This window comes from Vidua chalybeata, chromosome 6 (assembly GCF_026979565.1).
Source record: "Vidua chalybeata isolate OUT-0048 chromosome 6, bVidCha1 merged haplotype, whole genome shotgun sequence".
Classification (NCBI taxonomy): Eukaryota; Metazoa; Chordata; class Aves; order Passeriformes; family Viduidae; genus Vidua; species Vidua chalybeata.
In genome coordinates this window covers 18,455,766-18,482,100 of record NC_071535.1, presented here as the reverse complement: position 1 = coordinate 18,482,100, position 26,335 = coordinate 18,455,766, and the positions used below count along the sequence as shown (strand labels likewise).

The following is a 26,335-nucleotide window of genomic DNA, read 5'->3' as shown; positions in this document are numbered from 1 at the left end:
AAAAAAGAAATACTGTGTTGTCCAGACATCTGCCTATGAATATTTTAGATTGCAAGTAAATATGAAAACAGGATATTTTCAGCCTGGAAGCAAAAGATACCAAGAATGAGAGTATTTCTTAAAGGAGAAAAAAACCCACTGCTAATTAGCATTGTTTGGGTCTGAGTAGTCTTTGCACTGGCTTACAGCAGAAGTTTACAGGTAGGCTCTATCTAACCTCATATACACGTGTTTGCTGGTAAGCATGGCAGCGACTCGTATTTGGTTTCTATGAGAAATCACTGCAACATTTTTATTCCTTCATTATGCTCATGAATTTACACCTTCAGGTCTACTGAAGGGACATCATTTGAATAAATTTGCTCTAAAAGTGTAGTTAAGGCAGAGATTCACGTTTTTCCAAGGAAAATTCATAGTTGCAGTACACCTGGGATTCCAGCAGAGAGACCTACTCCAAGGCACTGTCTCTCAAACTGAGCAGATGTCAAGAAAAACCTCCTAAATTATCTTTCTAAAATAGTGTGATGGTCACTTCAGCCCTTGGTTATGGACCTACATAAGCAGGAAGGGATTTTTTTATTTTAATAATATGTCTCTGTGTGTTAAATTTTATGCTGTGTATCTTATTTAATTTACTACCCAGAAAAAAAAAATAACCTCACAATTTGCTGAAATTTTTGTTAGTAAACAAATCCAAACTGCTAAAACAGGGTGATAATACTTATTTTCTTTTTAATTGTGAAATAGCTAAGGTAAAGGATCTTTACACTGCCCTCTCAAAATGTCTAAAATCTTGTAAATTTTAGCTTTTGAAAATCATCCTCCAGCTTCTTCTTAGGAAGCTTGAGGGTCTTCTGTGTTTTCATTATACTCCTCAAGCCACTTAAATGATTTAACAGAGTAAATGCTACTTGAATGTTAAACTACTGTAGAGACTGCAACATTTAAGCATTTAATCTTGTGGATTTAAGATTCAGGGAGGCATGGGGATAAATTATAAATCTTTTGTTTTGCTGTCTGTAATATATACTGATCATCACTGATTGTCAGCTATTTTGCATAATTAGAAATCTAGACAAAGTATAAATAAGTATTTGTCAATTAAAAATAAAAAGGTTCCAGGTAATAAAATGTTTAGCTTTGGGCCAGATTCTCAGTTTGTGGAGGTCATCATAACACTAAAATCAATTGAATTATATTGATTTACCTAATCTAAGAAGCTACCCTTCATGGAAAGTTTTATCTTACCATTAGAATAAGCAAATCAATACAACCAAGCTAAAATCAGATCTACCTGAAAGTCAAGGCAAATGCAAATTTAAGCTACAGAGACTTACAAAGCAAACAAGCATTACCCTCTTTGAAACAGCTTTTTTTTTTTTTTTTTTTTGGATTCTAGATGGAAGAGTTCTTTTCCAATTTCATACTGATCAAAAAGCAGAATTTATGGAAATACAACAAGACAGTCTCAGGTAATGTGTAAAATACCACTAATGGTTCTATATCATCAAAGTGAGTGATTCTTTGTAGAAAAGCACAAAATGTTTTCCCTTTAAAGTTTTGGGTTTTACCCCAAAATCAAGAACTCCCATTTCTCCTTTGTGGAAAAATAAATACAGAAATTTTAAAAATATGTAAGAGTTACAGCCTCAGGTAGAAGAAGATGATCCTGAGGACTCTGATCCTGCAAACAGAATCTACCCTCACTAACCAAAATACTTTGGGCTTCTACTCAGTGTAAAGAAATTTAGGCGTTTCATAATAGGTTCATTAGGCGGTTCAAAATTATCTAACAATTTATTCAGTGGGAAGCTACCTAAAGCAGCCTACAGAAAAACTCAGAAGAGCAGTAGTTGTGCTAAATTATGAGCTCTGTGCTACTGCAATGTACTTCTGTTCACCAGGCCTTCTTGGTGTATAACATCTAAATGGAAAATGAGTCACTGCTTTTTATAGGAAGTAGCTGGAGGAGGGTATGTTACTGTGACCCTGTCATTTCATACTGGAGCATCAGAGACCTCCTGTAGGACATGGAAATCTCGGGCACCAAACCCCACATCTCACCCTCCCACATGAGTGTCCTAATCAGCAGGCTGAAGGCACTTGTTGGGGAGGAGCACTCTCACTTCCAGCCACTTGTTATAAAGCTTTTGTTTTGTGTCAAAGAGGCAGAAGATTCACCATGCCCGTGAGAGCTTACCCCCATCTTGCCTCCCCCATACCTCATTTCCTCTGAGAGGGGTGTGAATGTATTTTACAGTTTATTATTTCAAATCTACAACTACAATCAGAGCTCAAGCCAGTGAGTTTGACCCAGTGGATCCAGAGCCCTTTAGAAGAATGGTGGATGACATTTCAAAACAGCTTTACCTCATGGTAATGATGATCAGAAGATCACAAATACAAAAGTCATACTTAAACCCAGGTCTTTCAAATTGCCATATAACCTTTGAAATGCCAGGTACATGGGGAGAAGACAGAAATATGTTCTCTTCTATTCCTCTTCTATATAACAAATTTGCATACAGAAACTTAGCCAAATAAGTGTCACAATTTCTGTCTTATAAGTCCCAATATGTTTTATGCATATTTAGTATGATCAATCCTTCCTAGTCAGATCTCAAAATAAAGTTTTACAATTTCCCTGGAGTTAGAATAAGATTTAACTCCTGTCCATCCAAATCTGTGAGCTTGAAATGTGGTGTGAAAGCTTGGAAGTAGTTTTGAGAATTGGAGGTTTTTGGGTCCAACCTCTAACCCTGCCAATGACTGTAAGTGCCAAAAACCACTGTCCAAAGGACTTGTTCTTCTCATATTTTATGGGATGAAATGAGAAAGATATGTCAGACCCATGTGTAAATAAAAGTCTATAGTTGTCTTTCTGGAGTTTCCAGTTTTAATAAACTGAGAAAAATGAGATTGTCCCATTCTGTTGGCTGTCTTGTTACTAAGCAATGCTGCAATATCATTCCCTTATTTTATTAATTTTTATTCAAGCAATTTCTGATATCAACTGCATCAAGTTAAAGCCAATTAAGATCACTGCAAAAATTTCCTCACTAGCATTTTTCTGATCAGAATACTGTAAAGAGCTTCTTCATGCATAAAAGAACAGGCATATAAAAGAAAGCAATAGGCTATAGCTTTGTGCTCCTTGCACTCACCATTCTCATCAAAGAATTTCTCATGAAAATCAGTTTCTAAGAAATTGTCAAAACAGAGCTGGAACTGATCATTTCAAAGGAATACACAGCTTGTTTACTGAAGAGTCTCCGATTGAGACCTGCTAACAGCGCTTTATGTAGACATGCAAACAGCCTTGACTTTAATTTCACTCTGGAGGCACAGGCAGTCTTAAAACCTTGGCAAACAAGCTGAGAAGTCAAATCAAAAAGGTTCACATCAAATCAATACTGAAAATGTGATAGAAATCAGTGTGTGCTATATCATTTCAGAAATAGATCCTTCCCTGATCTCAGGTGCATATTGATCTTTTATAATGGGGTATTATATTCTTTAATTACTTCGCAGCATTCAAACCTATAATGTTATCTATTTAAAACAGCACTTTCTAACTTATTCAGCCTTAAACTTTATCTCTGTGGATTTATCTCTGTGGATTAAAATTGTGCATGGGACAAACCAAATATTTTTATGCAAAGCTTACAGAGTAATATTTTCATTTTTTATGTTTATTTTTTCTTTTTATTTTATAATAAACTAAAAATTTAATGTATTTGTAATGAAAACACTAGAGATGAATTCAGGGCTGTATTTTAGAGACTTGCCCTTTAAATTTTCTTCTGTGCACTACATTTTCCATCAAGGCATCTGGGACACCTTTGTGGCCTGGTAAGTTAAAAAGTGTTCAAATTTACAAAGCTGAGAATGCCACACAGCAATTTATCTACCTCTTGATAATTGTTAAACTACCAGTCGGATCATGTCCTTGATTAACACCATTTTCTCATATTTCATGAGACTCAGACCTTTACATTTTCTTTCTTTCTACTTCTTTAGGTTTTTTATTTATTTTTTCGCTACCTGTGGGAGGATGGATCTTAAGAGAGTAGAGATAGTACTGAAGGCATTCTCGCCCCTGAGAAGCTGCACCTGTACTACTTACCAGAGTAGGAACAGCCTTGCCATTAATAGGTCACAGCTGTGTCCAGTAAAGATGGGTGTTATAAGAGAGGGGATTAGCTGGTTGTGAGGAGAGTTGGAATCAGTTGGCTGTGCTGCTGTGAGGTGTAAGGGTCAGGCAGTTGTGCTAGGGACAGGAACAAGTCAGCTGGCCCTGTGGAAAGCAGAGGAACGGAGCCAGTGCTGTGAGAACTCACAGAGCGAATATGAAAATCTTACAGTCAGATGATAAACTGATGCTGACAGTTCCCATTCACTGTTGACTGGTGCCAAGCACTGATGCCAACAGCTACTCATCTGATAGAAGGGTAATCAGGACCTCAAAATACATGTTTGTGGAGTGGCTGCACCCTTTCAGACATTTCTGAACTCTTTTTTTTTTATTATTTTTCTCTTTTTTTATCAGTCAATTACTTACCAGGCAGTCCTGCTCCAAACTGTATTAGAGAAACTGCACTTTGGACTCTGCAAAGACCAGGTGAAAGTTAAAGGCCATAAAAAAAAAGTAAAAAGCAGAATTAGAAAATTGAGATGGAATAAGGTGCAAAAACTGTCCACAGACACAAGAACCTTGTGAAACAAAGAACTCATGTCTAAAAATATCTCAGTTCCTGCAATGAAATAATGGCCTTTGCAGTAAAATGTGCATCTATGCAATGTGCTGGGTGGCAGACAATGAGCATCAGCCATTCATTGCATCTAAGAATTCAGATTATGATTTTGGGGTGTAGCAGAAGGAGGAAAAATATCAAATCTGCATTCTCAAGAAAAAACAAATCTGTCAATGTAATGTGTAATTAAGACCAACTAACTGGGTGCAGAGATACGTCTGTCTCCAAGGCAGAAGTTACGTCAATGCTATTTAATATGAAATAGCTAAAATGTCTTCTCAGCAGCTCCTGTGATATTTGCACATTTGCTTGACAAAGATGTATTTAAACACATCAACAGGAAATTCTTGTATTACGTACACAGAAGCAATATTTTCATGGTTATATTTACACTTAACCATACTGACAATCCAGATTGTGTTACTGCTGTATTCTTCTGGCAAATACCAAGGTAATACCATTCAAATTACTGTCTAAAACTCAATCTTTTGCATAAAAAGAATGGGACAAAACCTGCTACTGGACCTGGCAGTGAGGTTCTAGCCAACAGATTTGGATGACTGTATCTCTACTATTATATTAAATATATTCAGTAATACAGCAATTCTTTATGATTTGATGTGAGAAAGATGTTGGAATGAAATTAAACAATCAACCATATTTTAAAATAATAGCTGATCAAGATGTTTTTGTACCCTGTAAAGCACACATGATTCCACTTGTGCCTTGCTCCTTAAAAGTTGCACTGTAATTTTATGCCGCTAAAGTTAGAGATACGAGAACATCAAAAACTATCATAGACTTTGGTGAAAGTCACTACTCTAAGCACCAGTGTCCCAAAAAATGTATCCAGTCCAAAACTCTGATAGGACTTTTCTTAATATTAGACATGAGATATTAGATTGATATTAGACACAAGATATCAGACTGAAAGGAAGTCAGGTTTAGAACATGACTTTTAGCATATCCAGGAACCTGGGGATGAGCTAAAGGCAATGCTCATTTCTTTGTTCTTTCTGGTAAGCAAGCTGTTAGCTAAAGAAAAAAAATCAAGCACCTCAGGATGATATCACTGTGAGTCACTGTGTTAGTGTCTAGGTAACCCAGACAGCAATTTTGATAAGCTGAGGTGTAGATAAAGTGAGTCTACAAATAAAATGGATAAAGCAATGGATAAAATGGAAAAAGCAATGTAACTAAAAAAATAGAGATATAGAAATGAACTCTCCCTTAATAAGATAAATTACTGTAAAGGATTTTTTTGTCTTTTTAAAAAGTGAGAAAATGGTTGTCAGTGTTCTCCCTGTATGTAGAAAACAAACTTCAGCTGTGGGCCAGGTAATGGGGAGTTGCTCACCAGATCTCCACCACTTCCCTTGTTCCTGCACTCACTTTTCTAGTTGTGGTGTTCCCAATGTTCCAGGGAGGTATCTCAGCACAACTTAGTCCAGGAATTTTAATACAGCCTGAGCTCCACAGGACTTAATGTACTCAGGATTTATAATCTCTTCTATTTCAGCCATATCTCTACTGCTTTCTTTATTATACTTTTTTTTTCAAAGTCCAATTTCACACACAGCTGAAAAAACTAAACCTAGTTTTACAATAATCTTTACTTCTTTGATCGTGATTTGTAAGGAAAAGGGATTGGACTTTATCTTTTATAACAGTGGAATAATTCTACATTGGATTAATTTTTATCTGTGGAAGAAGGGAAATTAAGAAATAAATGAGGAGAAATGTGTGTAAGAAATGTACCATGTATCAAATTAATTCTGATTTTCCACATATCTTCTCCTGTTGACTGACTTTGTTTTATTTACAGGAAATCAACTTGATGTTTTTGAAGCGTTGATGTACATAAAGCTGCAGGTGGATTATGGAACTAGAACTCCAAAAGGCTCTTAGAACTGCTGTCAGTAAAGACACAGGCACTTTGATCTGGAGTGGATTCATGCATTAAGTTTTCCTGGGAAATTCTCTGAACTTTCTGAGTGGTACTTCAGCATCAACAGAACTGAGCTTGAATCTACTTGTCTAAAATGCTTCCAAGAATCTAACTCACTCCAAAACCACAAATATTCTCAAATGAATCTTTTTCTGTCTTACTTGAAATCCTTTAAGCCAATATACTTATAAACATATCATGTGTTTTTCAAAAAATGATTCTGCTTTTAGGCAAAAGGGAGAGCTTGTTACTAGATTATCTTTCTTTGGAGTCATGTCTTGAATTCCTGGTTGTTCTTCACTTTGCTTTCCCCACATTGGTCAGTATAACTGAGGCAATAAGCACAACATTCATCCAATGAATCAAAGTTATCTAGATTAAAAAAAAAAAAAGTAATTAAGAAATGTTTAGGAAATTATTGAAATTAACTGCAATTTTGTTGATTGAATGTAAGTGAGAAATGATTACAGGTTAGTTTTTAGTACCAAGTCGGAGCGGGCAGCTACACATTGCAATCAACTGGAAAGAGCAAGTTCCTCACGTGACATTAAGCAACATCCTGCTGAGTGTACTATCTATCATTACCCTCCTTCTGAGTCACTGAACACTCCTGGGAAGTACCTGAGTTTTGGAGGCACCTGTGTACTCCATAGCAAGGAAGTCGCACTTAAACAGTGTCTTTGTTCTTCTAGGTTCAGATTCAGAAAGGTGTTCAAGTGCCAAACTCTGGTTTTACTGGAAGTTAGATCCTTACAGATAGAGGTATAAATAAGTACACAACACATGATCCCTGCAAAAACAGTGGGGTCTACATGAGTGAGGGAATATTTCCGCAGTCAGATGGTTATGATTTACTGCCATAAGGAGGGAATATCTTGTTCTACCTGGAAATCTGCTTGTTACTGTCGTGTAAAATTCTAGTTGTATGATATGAAGATAAGCAGAATTAAACCAATTAGATGCAGACAACTGGTCAATTAGAGAAATTATTATTGCAGCTAAACCAAGTTAAACAAAGCTACTAGCACTCTGACCTGTTGCTAGCAATGGAAACACCACATCACAGGGCTGCAAAGTTGCTCAAACAGTTCAAGGTTTGCCAAAGAGTTCAACACTGGCAGCTTTAGGGGAAGGTGTGAAAAAACTGAGCTAGGAAATTGTGAGATAATTATATTGCCTTTCCTGCAAAGGTATTATAATTTGCTTAAGTAACACTCATGCTCCTTCTAAGACATGGCAACCTTTGATGTTAATATTAGGACCTGTCACATTTTACCCATACCTCCCTTCCTGAAGTTCTATGTGACTGTAACTCTTGATAGCACCTAACATTTAAAAGTAATTATGGTTTGATCAGTCTTACTCAGTAAATTGACTCTGATCTGCTCTTGTATTAATTAGCTCCTATGCTCTTCTTGTATGCTCCAATATTCAATTTTGAAAGTGCACCAATATAAGCAAAGCACAAGCTACAAGGATACTAATATACAAGGAAGTAAACTTACCTCCTTGCTAACATATATCCATAAAAAGAAAGTCAAGCCTAATCACTGAAATTTGTATAAAACACAATTCAGATATTAATGTATCAAATTCCTGGAGAAAAAAATATTTTAAAAAGTACTTTTTGTAGTTAAGTTATAGATTTTATAAAATATATATTTTAGTTTATTTTCACCAGAAAACTTACACAGTTCTTAGTTATTGTTTTCTCTCTTGACATTTTCTTGGTATTTCTATATTGGTCTTAATACTGAGTCTATAATATATGTATAATTTTGTGATAAGATAGCTGAGAATATTGCCATTTTTACTTCTACAAGAGGAAATATGAATGTGCAAATGAAGATATTGATAAAATGTGATAAAAAGAAAGATATGACATAGCATAGTCTTTTGTGAAGCTAATAACAATGTAGTTTTACTTCCAGATAGATGGGTATAAAACACTAAATAGAGTTTATGAGTACAGCTGATTAGCAATATTCAGACTTTACAACATTGACAATTTTAATTAAAACATTTATGTACAATTATAGGATTAATACAAATATATTTACTAGTTATTTTTATTGCCTTGCCTTCTTATTATTCTCTTTTTATTGCCTTCTCCACAATTTGTGTGGGAACAGGAAAAGAAATGAAGTTACTTCTTAGATAAAATCATAAGTTTTTATTTTGTTAAGATGTATCAGCAAGTGAAGCTCATTTAGGGCTCACTGCAGTTATTGTACTGATTCAGTAACTTCTGTGTCATGCATGCAAAGTCTAAAATATAAGTTTTCCTAATGAAGGCACCAAATGTCTGCCTTAGTATATGTAAATCATGTTCAAGAGATAATCCATCTTTTATTTTCACTGCTTACATTTGAACCAATACTCAGGCAGAAACATAAGAAAGCTTCATTTGTTCTGGTGAGCACCTTCTGGTTAGGTTTTTTCTTCAGCAAAACATTTCTACACCAGGTTTTCATTTATGTCACAAATATAAATTCCATAACACTGTGATTTGGGACAGGTATTATTCTATTTCTAATTTGTTTGTATATGTATTTTGAAGTGCTAAATAGGTATTTTGGTCCAGAGCAACTTCAGGTTTATTTATCATGCCCATGAATTAGTGAGTAATTTATATAGAACTACAATAGCTATTTCATTGAATTAACTCAGCCCTAGCCTCAAAATGAAGTTTGAAACAGAATGCTGTGAACACACAACAACTGCTCAAAATTATTGCAGAAAAATGAAAACCATTTTGTCACAGTATGAAAAAGTGATGGACAGTTGCTTCGTGAGTGCTCTTTTCATCAAGCTATTGAATTTGGCTTTGAGTCATGCTGATTATTTCAGCAAGTTAAAGCAGTTAAGTGAGAAATAAAGCTCTTAAACATATGGCAGTTCTGATTATCATATGAAAGCCAGGCATGCCAAAGCTTTGGAGAACACATTGCTCTAAACAGACAATAAAATGAAAATTAAATACCAGTTTCAAAATGCCTACTCGAAAAATATACACCTTTCCTGAGGGCATATGCCAAAATTTAGGAATCACATAAACATTTTTGACTTCACATTTGTTAAAAACAGTGGTTGAATCTCTGTGTTTATCATAGGTAGCTCATTTGTTAAGCTCTGACAGCCATAGCTGCTGATACAAGAGAGAGAAGGAGAGGGAAGGGAAGGGGAAAGTAAGGCAAGGGCAAGAGCATTGTTCAAGTTGTTATTTCTTAAAATTGAACCACCACTTACTATTACATTCTATGGAAGAACTGCTGCTCATTATCCAGAGAACAGCCTGTGTATTTATTTCCACATATTTATTTGGTAAAAATCCCAATATCCAGGATTTTTTTTAAATTTGTGGTTAACAAGGAATAATATATGAATATGCTTAAACTCTGAAGCATAGCAATAAAGTATTACTCCTTTATTTATTAGAATTTGAAAAGTGGGATATTATGAACAGCTGAAATCCCAATTGCTGTAAAGTATCAGAATGGTATAAAAGTCCTGAGTCTTCCAGAACAAGTATTTAAGCATACCAGAAAAGATACTTGGACATACCTGAAATCCTTGCCTGGAAGATGGAAACCAGTCAAAGAGAATTTCTAGTGATGAAGGTACATGTACATGGAATCTGGCTGGACCTAGAATTTTAACAGTAAGAGAGTATTTTGAATTAGTATTATAGGGAACTATTCTATTAGTAGAATTCCAAACTTTGAAAAGAGGTAATATATGTAAAAGTGTACTCCGATATATTTGAATTTTGCTAATAGATACTGATCAGGAATAGGTGGCAGAACTAATCAGTAGAGGCAGTGAATTTCTATTTGTTTATATAATTACACAATACCACTGATATTTCAAATACTTGAGATCTTAGTGAAGAAAGCTTACACAGGAATTAAATCTGTTGTGGTAGGGAAATATACAATTCAATTTTTAATAATAATTTATACTATTTGCATCAGTTAAAAATATTCTCTAGATTTCATTTTTGCTCTGATAAATGATAATTTAAATGCAAGAGTTATCTCACATGACAGCAGCTGTGGAGATTTTTGCAAAGTTCATTTCATATTGCTGAAGGCTCAAAAAGAGACAGATATGGTGCTATAGAATTAATAATTTTTAGGGGCCATAACTTATCAGTTACTGTTTGTTTGACATGTATTCCACAGAAAGTGTATTTTTAATGGTTAATAACAAAGAAAAAACTATCATTGTGAAGACAGCATCATTAACAAGATTTTGGAACAGAATGTAATAAAAAATACATCTTACAAGAAAAACAGCAGGAGAATAACAGGTAAGCAGAATGTAATTACCCTTTTTGGAAGATGGCCAGTACACTAAATTTGGTGCATGTGTCATCCAAAGGACGATAACCTGTACTATTAATTCATTTCCAACACAGGTCTGAGCTGGTTTTACATTTTGTGTCATATGAAGATTTGTTTTCTTTTTTTTTTCCTTCCAAAAGAACATAACATAGCTTTCTGCAGAAATGTTTCACAATATGAAATCATGAATGTTTAGGGTTAGGCCTTCCATTATTTTCAGGCTACTGAAAAGGTTTATTTTGTCACTTTTTCACCTTTTATTATATCAAATGAATATTTTCATGAAAAGGTAAGTACTGTAATCAAAAAGTGTTGAAATGTTTCTTTTTTTATATTATTATAAATGTTGCCAAAAGTGTTCAGCTTTTAGCATATTGCTGTGATTATTTTTCTTCAAAAATTGTTGCTTTGGAAATCTTCTGATTAATTCTTGTTCATATAAGCATGTTTACACCATTTTAACTTGCTCAACAACACCAGTTAATATAAGTGACTGCAAATATCTTCCTGGATTGTCACTGACCCTAAATTACTGGATCATATAGATTTAAGGGCAATAATATTTTCTTTGGTGGCACTAAATCACCTTTTTCATTCAAGATTCCTATTCTAATCCCAAACTACCTAAATTATGTAGTTCCACATGTGAATGTGTCTGCATGCTCCCTGCTCCTTTGTAGTCTAAAAAAGATAGACACTGCTGCTGTTCACCTATACACAAGTGCCTCTCCTACAACTCTGGAAATTCATTGATGACCCTAGGTGTTTCTTTTTTTTTCCCATCAAATTCTCAGTAAACTTTTCAAATCCATTACAAGACTGAGGTGATGTAAATCATTATAAGATTTATTCCTCTCATTGACTTTCTTAGAGATGAAGTCTACATAAATATGAGACTGACAACTAAGTCATCTCATTTAGCTACAGAACCCACTCATAATGGACAAAAAAAGTTATAGTCTCTTGCGTAGACTTGAAAGCCATGCTTTTCAAAGCAATTTCAAAAACAACTGAAACAATTGATAGTACTGAGATAGGCTGAAAATTACTTGAGTCAATCATCAAGCACTTTTGAAAGCACATATTAGCTTCCATGTGCAACTAAACAGCAGGAAATGAGGGGAAAGCAGACTGAAAATACATTGGATTTGTAAAGCAGTGTCAGAATAGGATCAGTCTGGGTCTTGGAGAAAAACAAATATAGTGGCAAAAGCTGTGATGGCTTGGATCCTTTGTTGTGGCTGAGTATGTTATCTGTAGCTGCTTCCTCTGCTGATGAGCTTTACTCTCCATTTCCTTCTGCTATCCAGTCATCCAACTCTCCGTTGAAGAAGAAAACAAGCAAACTAACAAACAAAATGTCAGGTGGATCTGTATCTTCATAGTTGTTATTTTACAGAGACAACCTGCTTGGAAACACTGGATCTGATGGACTGTAATATTGTTCAGTTGTCCCAAAGCATGCAGGGACACCAATGAGTGTGCTGTCTTTATTTCCTGTGCTTCCTAGGCTTCCTTTCCTTGTAATTTACATGTAGTTTTCTGGTTTTGGAAAGATCAAAGATGGAAATGTCAAACAATTTCACTTGTCTTTTTGTTCAATATGCAAACCTTTTATTTGCATGTGGCTCAAGTATTTGTTTGCAATTTCTGCGGTCATAAGTTGAATTCTTATAAAATGTTTCCTGCTGAAATGTCATGCTGCCTAGAATTCAACAGCAAATAAATATTGTTGTCCTCACTAATTTGAAACAGTGTGAGTTTTAAATCTTTAGCTGTGGGAGATTTATTAAGACTGAAGTTTTCCTCACCCTTCCTTCAGTCCATCAAGATAGGTCAAAACTGCAGGAACCATTATTTTTCAGAATTATTGCAGTTGTTGTACATTCTATTTCTTTAATTCCTGACATGTAATACAGCAGGGCTGTGATCAGTCAAAGGTTGGAGGTTGGCCTAGATGATTTTAGAGGTCTTTTCCAGCCAAAATGATTATATGATTCTGTCACAAGAGCAAGACCCCAAAGCTATAAATAAATGCAGAAATTATCCATGTTTTAAGCTTAAAGTTAACTAACTAGCTTAACTGATAATGTCATTGAGTTTTGACTTTATAAAGACCTGACAGATTCTGAAGCACAGTGTTGCTCACTTAGTTTTGAATTACTCTTGTAATCATTGTAGTATGATCAATTTCTTATAATTAGTGAACATTCTTTGGGGTCTATATAAGAAGGATGTGTGCTTTTTATGAGTACATGAAGATTTTCTGTTTTTTACTTCACATATTTTTACAGACTTCCTGCCAATTCCATCTTTCTTTAATATCTACACAACTGCAGCATGTTCTAGAGCAGTAAAACTTTCCTCCATAACAGATGACATTCATTAATGAAATTTTTCTTTTAGTTCTAGAAAATGTTAATATTCATTTTTAAGCAGATTTATCACTGCAACCTTATCACTATCACACACTTTTTTCCTGTTGAAGGAACTATGAAGTGCTTATTACCATCCATTTGTTCACACTGCCTATAGGCACCTTGGCCCTAGGCAACCAAAATACTTTTAGTTAAAACTGTGTCACAGAAGAGAAGGTCAGGGAAAGAGTTCAGAGAACTTCAGTGAGATCTTTTATTATACCTGGAAGAATATTATGCAAATGTTTTGCGACTTTGAAAAGTCACTAGTCCCTTCAAAAAATCATCCAGGTTTTTTAAGAAGAACCTGAGATTTTCTCTAAAAGAAAGGACATTTTAAAATCCTAATTTTAAATTCATTTTAAAATTATAAAAGTTTTTAAAATCTGAGGGACAAAATATCTCTAAAACATCCATTCATTCCTTCTTGTTGACATTATCTTGACTGAAGGTACCTTTGACTGGACAACTGTCAAGTGTCAAGTAACTTGACAAGTGTCAAGCAACTTTCATCTGTAGAAGGATCTTCCTTCAATGACACATTGATGGAAGAAAGATGAGGAGTGTGAATGATTATAAGTGAGTTTGCTTTTGCTAGGATGGAGCCATTATATTACTCTCCAAATTTAGCTCTCAGAAAGGAATAAATCAATCGAGAAACAATTCAATCAATATGAAGTTCTGTAAAGTAAGTACAGATCTGTTGTATTAGGTAATTTATTTTGTGTACATATAATTCCAACTCAACTTTTTTTTACAGTCTCAGACTATTTAAAATTATCTAATAAATGCATTGACAAGGCCTCTTGTCAATGAGGCACTACACCTCACCCTGGTGTATAACATTTCTTTAAGTAATTACTTGACATTTCATAAGATAGGATATAGATTCCTACAGATAGGAAAAGTGCTAATTTTGCATGATGTTTTGACAAAAAAAAAAAGTCAGCTCTAGTACAATTAAGAGTCAAATAGTTTTGAATATAGAGGTAGATAACAAAGCCTTCATAATTTCTAACTAGTGCATGATCATGTAGAGAAATAGTTTATTCTCCAGATTATTCCTTCCTAAACTGAAATTAAATAGTCATCATTATTTCCTAAAATAGAAACCCTTGCTTTAGAGTTTTGATAGCTAAAATGCTTGAAAACTTCAGTGATTTTAGGATTGATATCTGCAAAGAAATTCCTTGCAACTCTGAATTTCATAGGTAATATATTTTTGTTGAAATAATTAGAAAGAAAATGAATTAGACACCTTCTGTAAGAGGCCTACTTTGACTCCAGAAGAGATGAATAATATTAATAGGCCTAAGTAAAAGATTTTCACCCAAAATTACTCTAATTACAAAGTCATACTTTGTCTATACAAAATTCTTGACTGAGAATTATTTGTTTCAAACTTTCCTTATAAAAAGTTATTATATGTGAATAGAAAATTTCACACATGTTCCACTAGGTCTGCAATATGAAGAAACTTGCATTCAGGTGTTTCTATAGAGACTGATATGAATAAAAATTATTTCCTGAGCTAAGACTTAAAAGCAGATGTTGGATCCCTCCCACTGACATTTCATGTAAGGGCTAGCCATCTACTTGTAACACAGGACTGTGGATATCCATTTTAGTAAATGGAAGTCAATACAGGCAGTGGAGTCTCAAATACATAGCCATCTGCTTTAAAAATAAGATGGATTCTTTTCTCTGCTCCATTGACTATATTGTCATGATCTCTTCCTATTAAAATGTGAATTTAGAAAGCTCCTTGAAGGTAACCAGTGCTCTGTAAAGACCAGAGTCGCAGTTCAGCACAACCTACTTTAGAGTGAGGTTACAAGTATTCTGAACATCCTTGGCTGCACTGACTTCCACCCCATGGACCACTGTGCCAGCTTGTATGTCTGATTCGCATGCAAATGCTTAAATTTCAGTATCTGACTTCAAAATGATCCCTGTGCAGCTTGGGTTTTGGGATGTTTTTTTGTTTTGTTTTGGTTTGGGGTTTTTTTGTTTTGTTTTGGTTTTGGTTTTTTTTTTTTTTTGTGGGTTTTTTTTTTTGTTTGTTTGTTTTTTTGTTTTGTTTTGTTTTCGTTCGGGTTTTTTTTTTTTCTGGGATAAAGTTTATTTTCTTCATACTATCTAGTATGTGACTGTTTTGGATTTGTGCTGAAAGCAGTGTTGATAGCACAGGGATGTCTTCGTTATCATTGTGCAGTGTTTAACAGAGTCACTGCCTCACCTCACCAGTGAGGAGATTAAGGGTGCACAAGGGGTTGGGAGGGGACACAGCCAGCACAGGTGACCCCAAATGACCAAAGGGACATGCCAGACCATATGACATCATGTATAAGGTGGGGGAAAGAAGGAGGAAGGGGACCCATGTTTGTAGTGATGTTTTTCTTTCCAAGTCACCATTATGTGCAATGGAGCCTTGGTTTCCTGGGGGTGGCTGAGCACCTGCCTGTTTGTGGGAAACAGTGAAATAGTTCTTTTTGCTTTTGTTGTTTGCGTGGCTTTTGCTTTACTTCTCAAACTGTCTCTCTTTCAGCCCATGAGTTTTCTGGCTTTTACTCTTCCAATTCTCTTCCGATCCCACTGAGTGAATGAGTGGCTGTGTAGGGTTTATTTGCAATCTGGGGTAAAACCATGACAATCCCTCTCAATGGATTTGATTAATTGCTATTACATACATGCAAAATAGTGTTTGCCATGCCCCAAAGTATCCAAATCCAAAAAATTTGCACACAATTGGCAGAAGCGTTAGAATAATGGGATTAATGGGAGTCCTATGTCACTCTGGAACAGCAGCTGGAGGTCAGCAGCAGATACTTTAAACGGCATTACACATCCATGTGTATGCATTTACATTGAATCTCACATCTTAATTTGAGGATGGAACACATCCTCCAACTTGAATCCAACAGTATATTTCATTATTTTAGATTACCACCTTACAGTTATTAAGCTACATGAACTGCCACCTCACACACTTTCTTTTTTTACAAGTGGATGATAAACATGGCCTTGGTCTGAATGAAAAACAAAAGCAAATTTTGGAATATCAAAACTTTTCTTGAGAGATTTTTCTTTTTCTGCTGTGTTCTAGCTAGAAAGACGATTCAGGCACAGCAAGCACAGAAAGTAGCTTTATGTAAAGGAGAATAAAAATAAGGTCTTTAAGGCCAGCATTGAGGTGTTGCTATGACTTATTTTAGCACTGAAATTCTTTAAACAATGAAGCTGCCAATTTTTTCTACAAGTATTTATTCATCACTATCAGAAAATTAGTCCTTGCTATTTACTCTGAATTGTAGGTTTTTATGTGGAAAGAGTAGGCATAAAGTATATGAAAATATTCATGATTTGTGTTACTTAACAAACTCTCCACTCAAGTAGCTCTTTCAGTCTTACCAAAAGTAGTATTTCTTCCAGACTCTGGGTAACAGAAATTATTCTTTTGGAATTTTAGGCAATGATGTGTTACAAACAGATTTTCTTCACATTTACTCAGAAGTTTAAACTTTGCAATCATACCATAGTGAAACAGACTATTTGATTTTCTGTGACTAAAAATAGAGAAATCAATACCAAACCCAGAATCAAGGACATTAGATTTATTTTTCACTAACTGAGTGATTTAAAATCTAATTAATTATATATCTATTTTTTTTCCTTTAGCTGTTTATTAGAGGAGAACCTTGGCTGAAAAATAACTGGTTTTATTGAATGATTTTTTTTTTAATTTCAGGTGTTATAAATTAGAAGCTTTGATATACATTTTTATTGATTTGTTTTTCCAAACTTTTGCTGCTTTAGGAAGTTTTAAATTACAAGTATTCATAAAAAGAACAATTTTGCTAATGTTTGGCAGCTTGGTGATCATCAGAGGAGGGAGAGCTCTGGACTTTAGAGGTTTCTTATTTTTCAACATGTTTTTTTTTTTTGCTTTTTTGTATCTCTCCCAATGGGAGAAAACAGAAAAAAAAAATATTAAAAGTGTTAAACCTAGGCCTGATTTTCATCTAATTTAGAAAAACTATTGACACAAACTAAAATCTCTTCAACAGTGTGAAAGAAAACTGTTCTAGTCTATCTGAAGACAGGTCAGAACATACAGATTTCCATCTGTGATGTTTAATTACCATGTTAATTATGTTGGTTATGATGTTTGAGTTATGATGTTTTTCTGAAATACAAATGGTGCTCACCTTTGGAGAGTTATAACTGAGGGTAAATATGAAAATAAACTCATTCACATTTACCATGTATAGGTGGAACAGGCTTAAAAATAGCAGAATAAGAACCAGATCAATTTATATTTGAGGTGAAGGCCTGAATTGGATGCAGATAGCATCAATTAGCTGTTAAAATGCAATGTACATCTTTATAAATCTCCACATTTAATTTCTGTATATGCTAGACAGCAAAGCAGAGCTTGAAAGTCACACTCCAATTTTTGCTTTTGTTTTTGAATGACAGAATTCTTTAGCCAGGTTTGTCAGCTGATTTCCAGCACAGTGATTTGGGGCTGTTGTTTTATTCCCCAAGCAACCACTCAGCCATTTCATCTCTCTGCAGCTCCCTCAGTTATTGCCTTCAAATGTCTGTTTTGCTCCATTTCCCTTCTTTGTGGGTGTTTCTACACATCTTCACTATCCTTTTCATTGGGATAAGCCACAGTAGCCATCACTGGCCACAGATATATTCCATCTTCATTTTCTGTCTGGAAAGGCCCTACTTATGCAGTACTTTGGGTTTTCCATGGTCTCAAGGATGCCTAAATGATGAATGTGATATAGGGGATTCCATGTTCTTCAAGAATTTAGTGTTGTACTTCACAACTTAAAAAACCCCAGTCATTTCTTCTCTGAAGGATATAGATTTTCATCTTGTGACCTGGGGAAGTCTCTCTGTGCATCATTTAGCAGCACAGACAGTGTGGCAGAAGAACAGAATACTCTGACACTATTTAATACATTATCCTATTTCTTGAGCGACCAGTGCCATATGAGAAAGGGAATAAACCCCCATAAGGAACCTAAATATGCCTTTTACATTTTTTAGAAAAATGCTTTTTATTTCTCAGATGGTAATACAACTTGATTTTAGAGACAAAACCTGATAAACTCTGCTGTTTTAGTTATAGCAATGGCCATTGTCATGCATGAACTCTGAGTTACAGTCTCTTGTGAAGAAAATGGTGATTGCTGTCTCAAATTGGTTTCTGAAGTAATGGAGACTGGGACTAGACACTGCTCAAACAAAATCTTGAAAGAGTATGACAGAAATGAGCCACGAGAAAAAGTGAACTGAACCTGTTGATGGTTCCACTGGCTATTCCTGGGACTGTACTATCAACAGTTTTCAAGGCTGGATGTTCTATAGCCTCCATAGGCTGGTGCTTAATAACTTTCACATTTGAAAACTTTATATAAATATTTAATCTGGAATAATATTAATAATAATAACAACAAGAATAGTAACTGCTACAACTAAAGATTTCTGTCCCATGCTTTAGTGAGATAGAAAACATGTTTGTTTCTTCTTTACACCAGGCTTATACTTTTCTGAAGGGTATTACAAAATAGCTCTCTTTGTTGCCTTTCATATGAACCAAACTCTTAAACTTTTCCTCTATATTGTGTTTTCTTGATTTTTGACCATTGTCATTTCTCTTTAACAGAATATCTCCTAACTTCTGACAACTCTTGCAGACCTGTTTAGTCTAATATTTCTTCAGCTGATTACACCTGTGAGTAGGAAAAACCTTCCACATCTCTTCTGAATAGGACTCACTTTTTAGTGTTTTTAAATCAATTTTTCAGGGTCCTTTCCACTTGATTCCTGTCTCCAGTGTGCATGAATGCATACATGCTGGTGGTCTTCAGGCAGTAAATTGTCTATCAGGAATCTCCTTGCTGATTTATTCTCTACCAGTTATTAAAATAATGAAGCTGGGCTAGAAGAACATGGCACTGACTTCACACATACAGCAAGATTCACAGGCTTATTAAGAGCTGTTTAAGACTAGTGGACCAGAGTCAATAGCAGCGGTGGAACATGGGACTGAACATTAGCTCTCTTATAAACTGCACATTACTTCCTTTTCAAATTTGATCAATGCTGTTAGGGGTTTTTAAATAGAATGTTATCTTTTCTGTACAATCTGAGTACTGTATGGGAACCATTTCAATTTAATGGAATATCTTTTCCATCCAAAAGAAGAAATGGAATGAAATGCAGCTTACCTTCAGAAGGATCAAAATATTTAATTTATCCAATATGGTTGGAGATTTTTATGTCAGCTTCTTTTGGGTTTTGTTTTTAATAGTACACTCATTTATAAATACTGTTTTAATTAAATCTCTAGTTTTGAAGTAGGATATACTAGTTATTATCAATAAAAAAAAAATTAATTAAAGTATCTGGCGCACTCAAATGTATGTTTTCCTTTTAAAGAGTGATTCCCTTCACCAGTGTGGGTGTTCAAAAATATGTTGCAGGTGCATTTCATCTGTCTTTCAGTCTTTTATTGTTCTGTGCAAACAAATTGCTCAGCCTGATTCATTTGGGAGATACTCAACTCCCAAAGTAAATAATCTTACTCAGGCAAGCCAGAGTGTTACAATTTCAGATTTCAGGACTATGAACTACACAGTCACAATCAACTGCCTGCCAAAATAACATAAAGGTGTTTTTTTGCCTTAAATGCCACTTCACTATACTGTTCAATAAAAGCAATTTGTGAAGTCCATGCTGACCTTTATATGGTATTACATGGTCTGCAGAGGAAGTGTGTCTGATCAATAGTTAGTTCTTAGGGATGAGAGCAGCTGAACTCCTGGATACATCTCCTGCTGGAACACAATTACAACAGCAGATGACGTAGGACTGTGCTCTGTTACTGCAAATTAATTGATGACTTGTTTAGAAAACTGTCCTTATTGCTCTGAATACTTCTCTAATCTGAAAAATTTCTAAATAAACTTAATGTGTAATTGTATAGTAAGCTTTATTATGGCGTTGCTAGGAAGAGAGAGAGAAGAGGATAGAAAACAACCAACTATGAAATAAATATCTGAAAAAGAATTATCAAGTAAATACTTGACCCTTTCAGGGAGAACACGTGTTTCTGCTATCATAGCTAAACAGCAAGGATTTGATCTTGCAAACTCCAAAAATCCTATTTTATGAAAAGCTTTTTATCTTTTATTATTCCTTTGGGATGACTTTCAATGATACTAGAAAAGAATACATGGGACCAAAAGAAAAGTAAAACATGTTCATATTGGTTTTAGCCTTTTTACTTTCTTCCTCATTTAAGCTTTAAGGGAACAGCATATTTCAAACTGCAGTTACTTGTAGCACCAAACTGGTTATTAGCGCATTCACTGTCCATTGCAGCCTTTCCACTCATGGATTCAGTTGGCTAAGCTGATCAGAATCAACCATTAAAAGTATACCTGCAGATTTTATGTACAGAATTTTTCAAGCATTTAAGCAATTTCAACCAACTTTCTACAAGCATTTAAGATAAGCATCATATTTCAGAAGTCCTCGCTGAAGCAAAGCAGAATGTATGATCCTGTTTGATGACATGGTAAGAAGAAAATTATTCTGATAAGGCAGCAACTGCAGACCCTGAGTCAAAATTACTCAGCCTTCATATTCCACGTTTCTCATAAATTTTTATCCTACTTGATATTTTCAGCTTGATGTCAAACACCAGATCAATCAATTTCTCTATTTTCTTTTTCCTTTCAAATATGATTCAGATGAGAGCAAAAGTCTGAAAGTGACTAGAAAGTTTAAGCTAACATTTGTCATAAAACTTTATAAAATATTCACCTGTGTATCTAGAAAAGAAATGGAGGTTGGGTCTCCCTGTGTCTGAAGTTGCACATATTCTTCATTGATTAATATATACCTGAAAAGCTGAGGTGAAATCTTAACTCTTCACATTCAGCAAGCTATTTGATCTTTCATTTCTCCATTCTCACATCTGAAAAAAAGAAACCAAGAAGATTCTACCTTCTTTTTTGTGTACTAATTTGAAATCTACTGGAGTAAATTGTCATTCTAAACCCTACAGAGTATCTTACGTTATATTACAAAACACACAGTAAAAGCAGAAATTGTCTGAGGTGCTTTCTTGCTGATAGTTAAGCTATGTATGTGTCCTAAATAGTTCTAGTATTTGAGCACAGCAGTGTACCTCGGGGAACCCTGCTGCCTCACTACGTAATGTTATTGATCCTGTTACAGAACTGATGTAGCCAAATACACCCATGTTATCTAAAATTTCTTTTCTTTTATCTATGTCCTAATCTTCAATAAAACTCTGCATGTAATCTATATAGTTAGCACAAATAGCTGAAAATTTGAAATACTTCAGCTAATGAAATACATTGGTGCAGTATTATTTACATCATTACTAAGTGATCTCTCACTTCCTTTGCTGTTCATAAATGTACATTTCCTAAGTTTAACTGTCTTAGAATCTATAACAGGTTCTTGAGGAGAGAAGAACCGAGTCTTATACTGGAATACTTATATTGAAGTGACTGTTACTTGTGTGTTTGATTATTCATGGTTATTATTTTCAAAGTTAACACTGGGAAACTGAAGGCTGAGACTACTTTTGCAGTACCCTTTTATTTCAGGTACGGAATTTCATGAGGACTTTGAATTATTTCTCTGGATTATGACAACTTTTTTGTTTGGATGCATTGTTTTTAGTTCCAAGACAGCTTTTATGAACCTCATTTGCACTTCTGCATTGCAATTTTAGCTTTACCAGGGTAAGAAGCCATATACTATTCTTGATCTTTTGTGTGCTTTACATACAGATAAACTGTGAGTAAAACAAAGAGCCAGTCATGACAACAGATAAATTTCAACCAACTACAGCAAAATTGGTTCTAGCTGTCATTCTTCTTAAGAGGGTCCAATGTACATATAATGCCTGAACAAGATGAGGTGCTTGTCACTGAAGAGGATTTACAAACACTGTGGTGTAATTCTCTGATGTCTCCAAGTAATTTTGTGTTTTCAGGGTGATATGCAGTCTGCATAATCTAAGTAAATATACTATAATAACTGCTAATTTTTATATTGATTGTCAAAGCAAAAGAAGTTTCTTCTACTGGAACAGACTGTGGAAAAATCACTTACAAATTCCACAGATTTACATTTCTTTAGATTTTCTATTTTTTTGGAGGAAGCTATCATAATCCCGGATGAAATATCAGCAAGGTGCAGCTCCACACACAAAAAAGCAGTGTCATTGAGCAACTTTCTGAATACCAAATAACAGTGTCTGAAAACAAAATTTGTGAAGCCTGATCAGAATATGGTGAAATTACATGAGCTTGTCCTACAATTAAATGTGACTAAACTCTTGCATTTGACAATTTTTACCCTATTTTTTTTTTGCAGTAACAAATCTTGCATACATGGTTAACAAAAAATTTATAAGTATCAGCCAGAATGCATTCCCCAGGAGAACTTGTGGTGTGACTCCTATTTCCATAGGGAGGCAACTTCACATACCTGGCCTTTAAAAGAATGTCAGCATTTTTTCCTGCACTGAAAAATGGATGTGTATTCATTCTGCTTAGATTGCAGTTGCTCCAGTGGATGCAAATATTCAAAATGGATTCTACAAGTGCGTTACATCATATGGACTTTGAATAGATAATCACTTAAACAAGGCCAACAGCCTCAATTAGCCCAATTTGGTACTTAAGTCAGAGTTACTGCAGCTTGCAAAATATATAAGGCACTTCACATTTTCAAGTACTGAAATGAAACTAACAGAGTTCAGGTGATGAATAAGATTTGCACCAGAAGTTAATAAAATCAAGATAACACTTCTTGATAAACTTTTCCTATTGAAATTAATTTTTAAATTTTTCCCACTTTTTTAAAATGAATTCAGTTTTACATTAGATATTCACTTTTCTTTCTGTTCTCACATTTCTCCAAAACACTGCCATAAAATAAAATCATTCTATAATCAATTTTATATCTCAAATTGGGAAAGCAAATGAAAAATCCAACATATGCATTTTAAATATCAACAGAATACAAAATTTTATTTTCTCATTACACTATTTTCAACAGCTAGAGAGAGTAAATTTATTCCTTATTTAAACAGGCCATCTCATTCAACTTAAACAGACAATTACTTTTTTGTAAAAGCTTTTGAAAAGTTTTTGTCCTATGGAAATTTTTTGATAAAATTCTACTGTAACATTTGGTGATCCATTGAGTGGGTATGATTCAAAGTGCCAATGAGCAACTGATAGCAGACGGACAAATCTCAGTGACCAGATTCCCAGTGTATGGATGCAGCAAAAAGAAACAGGAGTGATGCACAAAATTTAAAAATAATATTCTTATGTTTCAATACATGTATGGTATTTTGCACAATATTTTATTTTTGCTTTTATTTGGCTATGTTTCCCCTTTGTTTGGAAACCACACCTCTTATGATAAGTTATAAGACATCCACTTGATTTTAACTATGGATGTTACAGGTCTGGGTTGGGAATAAACCAGAGCTATAGCAGAATGTTCCATTTTCTACTAAATACTCAAGGATGCCACTCATCCATTTTCATTTTAGTTCATTTGATGATATTTCTGCTATTCTAATTAAAGGTTTAAATCAACAGTGTGTTGGGATTTGTTTCAATTTTTGGGGGTTTTTGTGTGAATGGTGGACAGGATGTTTTAATCACCCAGAATAGCTTCAGCTTTTTAAGAACATGAAAACAGAAAGATAAGAAAATAAAATATATTTTGTAGAAACAAATCTTATAAACATGCAAGCATATACCCACAGGTTATGGGACAGTAAAAAAAATAGTGAATTCATAATATTTTTAAAAATCAATTACTTAGGGCTAGGAAAACAGGCATAAAAATCTGAGAAAATTGACTTCAGAAATTTAACTGAATGTCTATTGGAACTAATAATGAAAAGATATTAGGACCTGTAGAAAACTAACAAGAAGGGCAACTAGACCTCATCAAAGGTTCAAATGCCTAAGAGTATATTTAATTTTTTATGCTAATAGATTGGCAAAAGTAATTTAGGAAAACTGAAATATTAGATCCACCTAGGTCATTGTTCTGATTTCTATAAAGCAGATACTTAAATATTTTTTACTTTAAGGAAGCAAAATATCTGCCACAAATGTTTGAAATGAAGATGACAGTTCCAGGGCTATGATGTCACTTGAGACATGTAGGTTAATCTGGGAAGCTTGTACTAGGATCAGACATCTGTAAGATCAGACTGTATGCAGGACAGCCTGGAAGCTCACACGAAATTTTGTCATGCCCAACAGCTTGGCATGACAAAATGCCAGATAGGCATTTTGCTATTTGCTGCTGGGTGTAGCTTGAAAAACTCAATGAAAATTCTTCAAGGAAAAATTATTCCACAGATGTTTGTGAACTGATAGAACTGTCAAAAAATCAAAAAAGGGGGATTTTTTTTTTGTAAGCAATTAGCTGTGTTTGTTCCTTCCCCCTACCAAAAGAGAGCGGAAGAGCTTGAAATTTAGATGTCAACAGTTTTACTGTAAAATATGAACTTGTCCTCAATGATGAAAGAATATAAGCAGTAAATAGTATATCACGGAAAGGAAATGAGAGAGAAGAAAATATAAGGCAAAAAGCACTGAGGAAACAGAACAAATTAAGAAGTGTACACTGCAAAGGTAATATATACTGATATCAATATATTCTAATAATAAATGTTTGAATGATAATACAAAAATATAAACATGACTTTGTTGCAACATGTATTAATCTGATTTTCACCTACATTTCCGTTCTTTTAACTCACAGAGAATTTACTGTTTTTCTGGATAGAATACTAATATTTTCGCTAGAATAAATGCTGTTGCCTGGCTGTTAAAGTTACCCACAAGGAGTTGTTTAGTTTTCAAAATACAAATCTACCAGATTCAGGACTATATCTTCTGTGAAAAGAGTTAGACACTCCTTATGTATCCTTCTGCTGAGGACTGTGCGCTTCCTTTACAAACAAATCTATTTTAAGCTTGTCAACAGATATTTGATTCAACGATACACAGAGGAATATGTGACCTGTACTGGAAGAATAGGAAGGAGCTGCTTGGAGTTTTTAATTTTTTTTTTGTATGTATAAGATAATAAATATTACAGTAAAATTACACAAGGTTTTGGACTTAGTTTCTTTTTTTTCCTTTTATATTTTTTATTCCACAAAAAGCCTAAAGTATATTTTTCTACTTTCATATAGAAGTCATTGAAATCTATCTCTAACTGGAGTTGTTCTCAAGTGTGGTACTGAGCATAAATTAGACATTTCCAGAACATTATAACAGAAATCAAGTATTGCAATTAGTGAGTTATTTAAAAGCATTAGAACACTCTATTTTGTTTAGATGACACATTTGATGGCTTGTTAACTAGAAAGTGGACCACATTCTGGAAAAAATATAGGTTACTTGAGTACATTATATTTCTTGCACATCCACAAGCTTTGTGTTGCACCATTATACTTTTGTTTGTGATAGTGCTAAGAGGTAAAGGAACACGGGAGCTGGAATTTCATTTAACAGTGAAGTTTCTAAATGTGACTCTATTGCAGAAGCAACTGCAGCTAAATAACCTTAGTGACAACCTGCTGGGCAAACACTCTTTTGGAAGCCTGATTCTCATTTACACCAAGGCCCCTTTCTCAACACTGGTATGGTTTGGGAACTTTAAGACATGGTAAGAACAATTTTAAAGCCATTTTGCATAGCCAGAGCAAATCAAGGGGGCTAAAGATAAATGAAAATTAAGGTCCAAGCATTCTATGAGTCTATT

The 26,335-nt window shown here is 34.4% G+C and overlaps 1 long non-coding RNA gene across 1 annotated transcript in view; it reads right to left on the bottom strand.

Moving 5' to 3' along the window:
- Nucleotides 1-6,632: 6,632 nt before the first annotated feature.
- Nucleotides 6,633-26,335, bottom strand: part of LOC128790328 (uncharacterized) — a 35,320-nt gene continuing 15,617 nt past the window's right edge. The window contains exons 7-8 of the long non-coding RNA XR_008431699.1: nucleotides 10,267-10,349; nucleotides 6,633-7,074 (exon numbers count right to left, since the gene is read on the bottom strand). This is a non-coding gene — a long non-coding RNA (uncharacterized LOC128790328). The remainder of the gene's footprint in view (nucleotides 7,075-10,266; nucleotides 10,350-26,335) is intronic.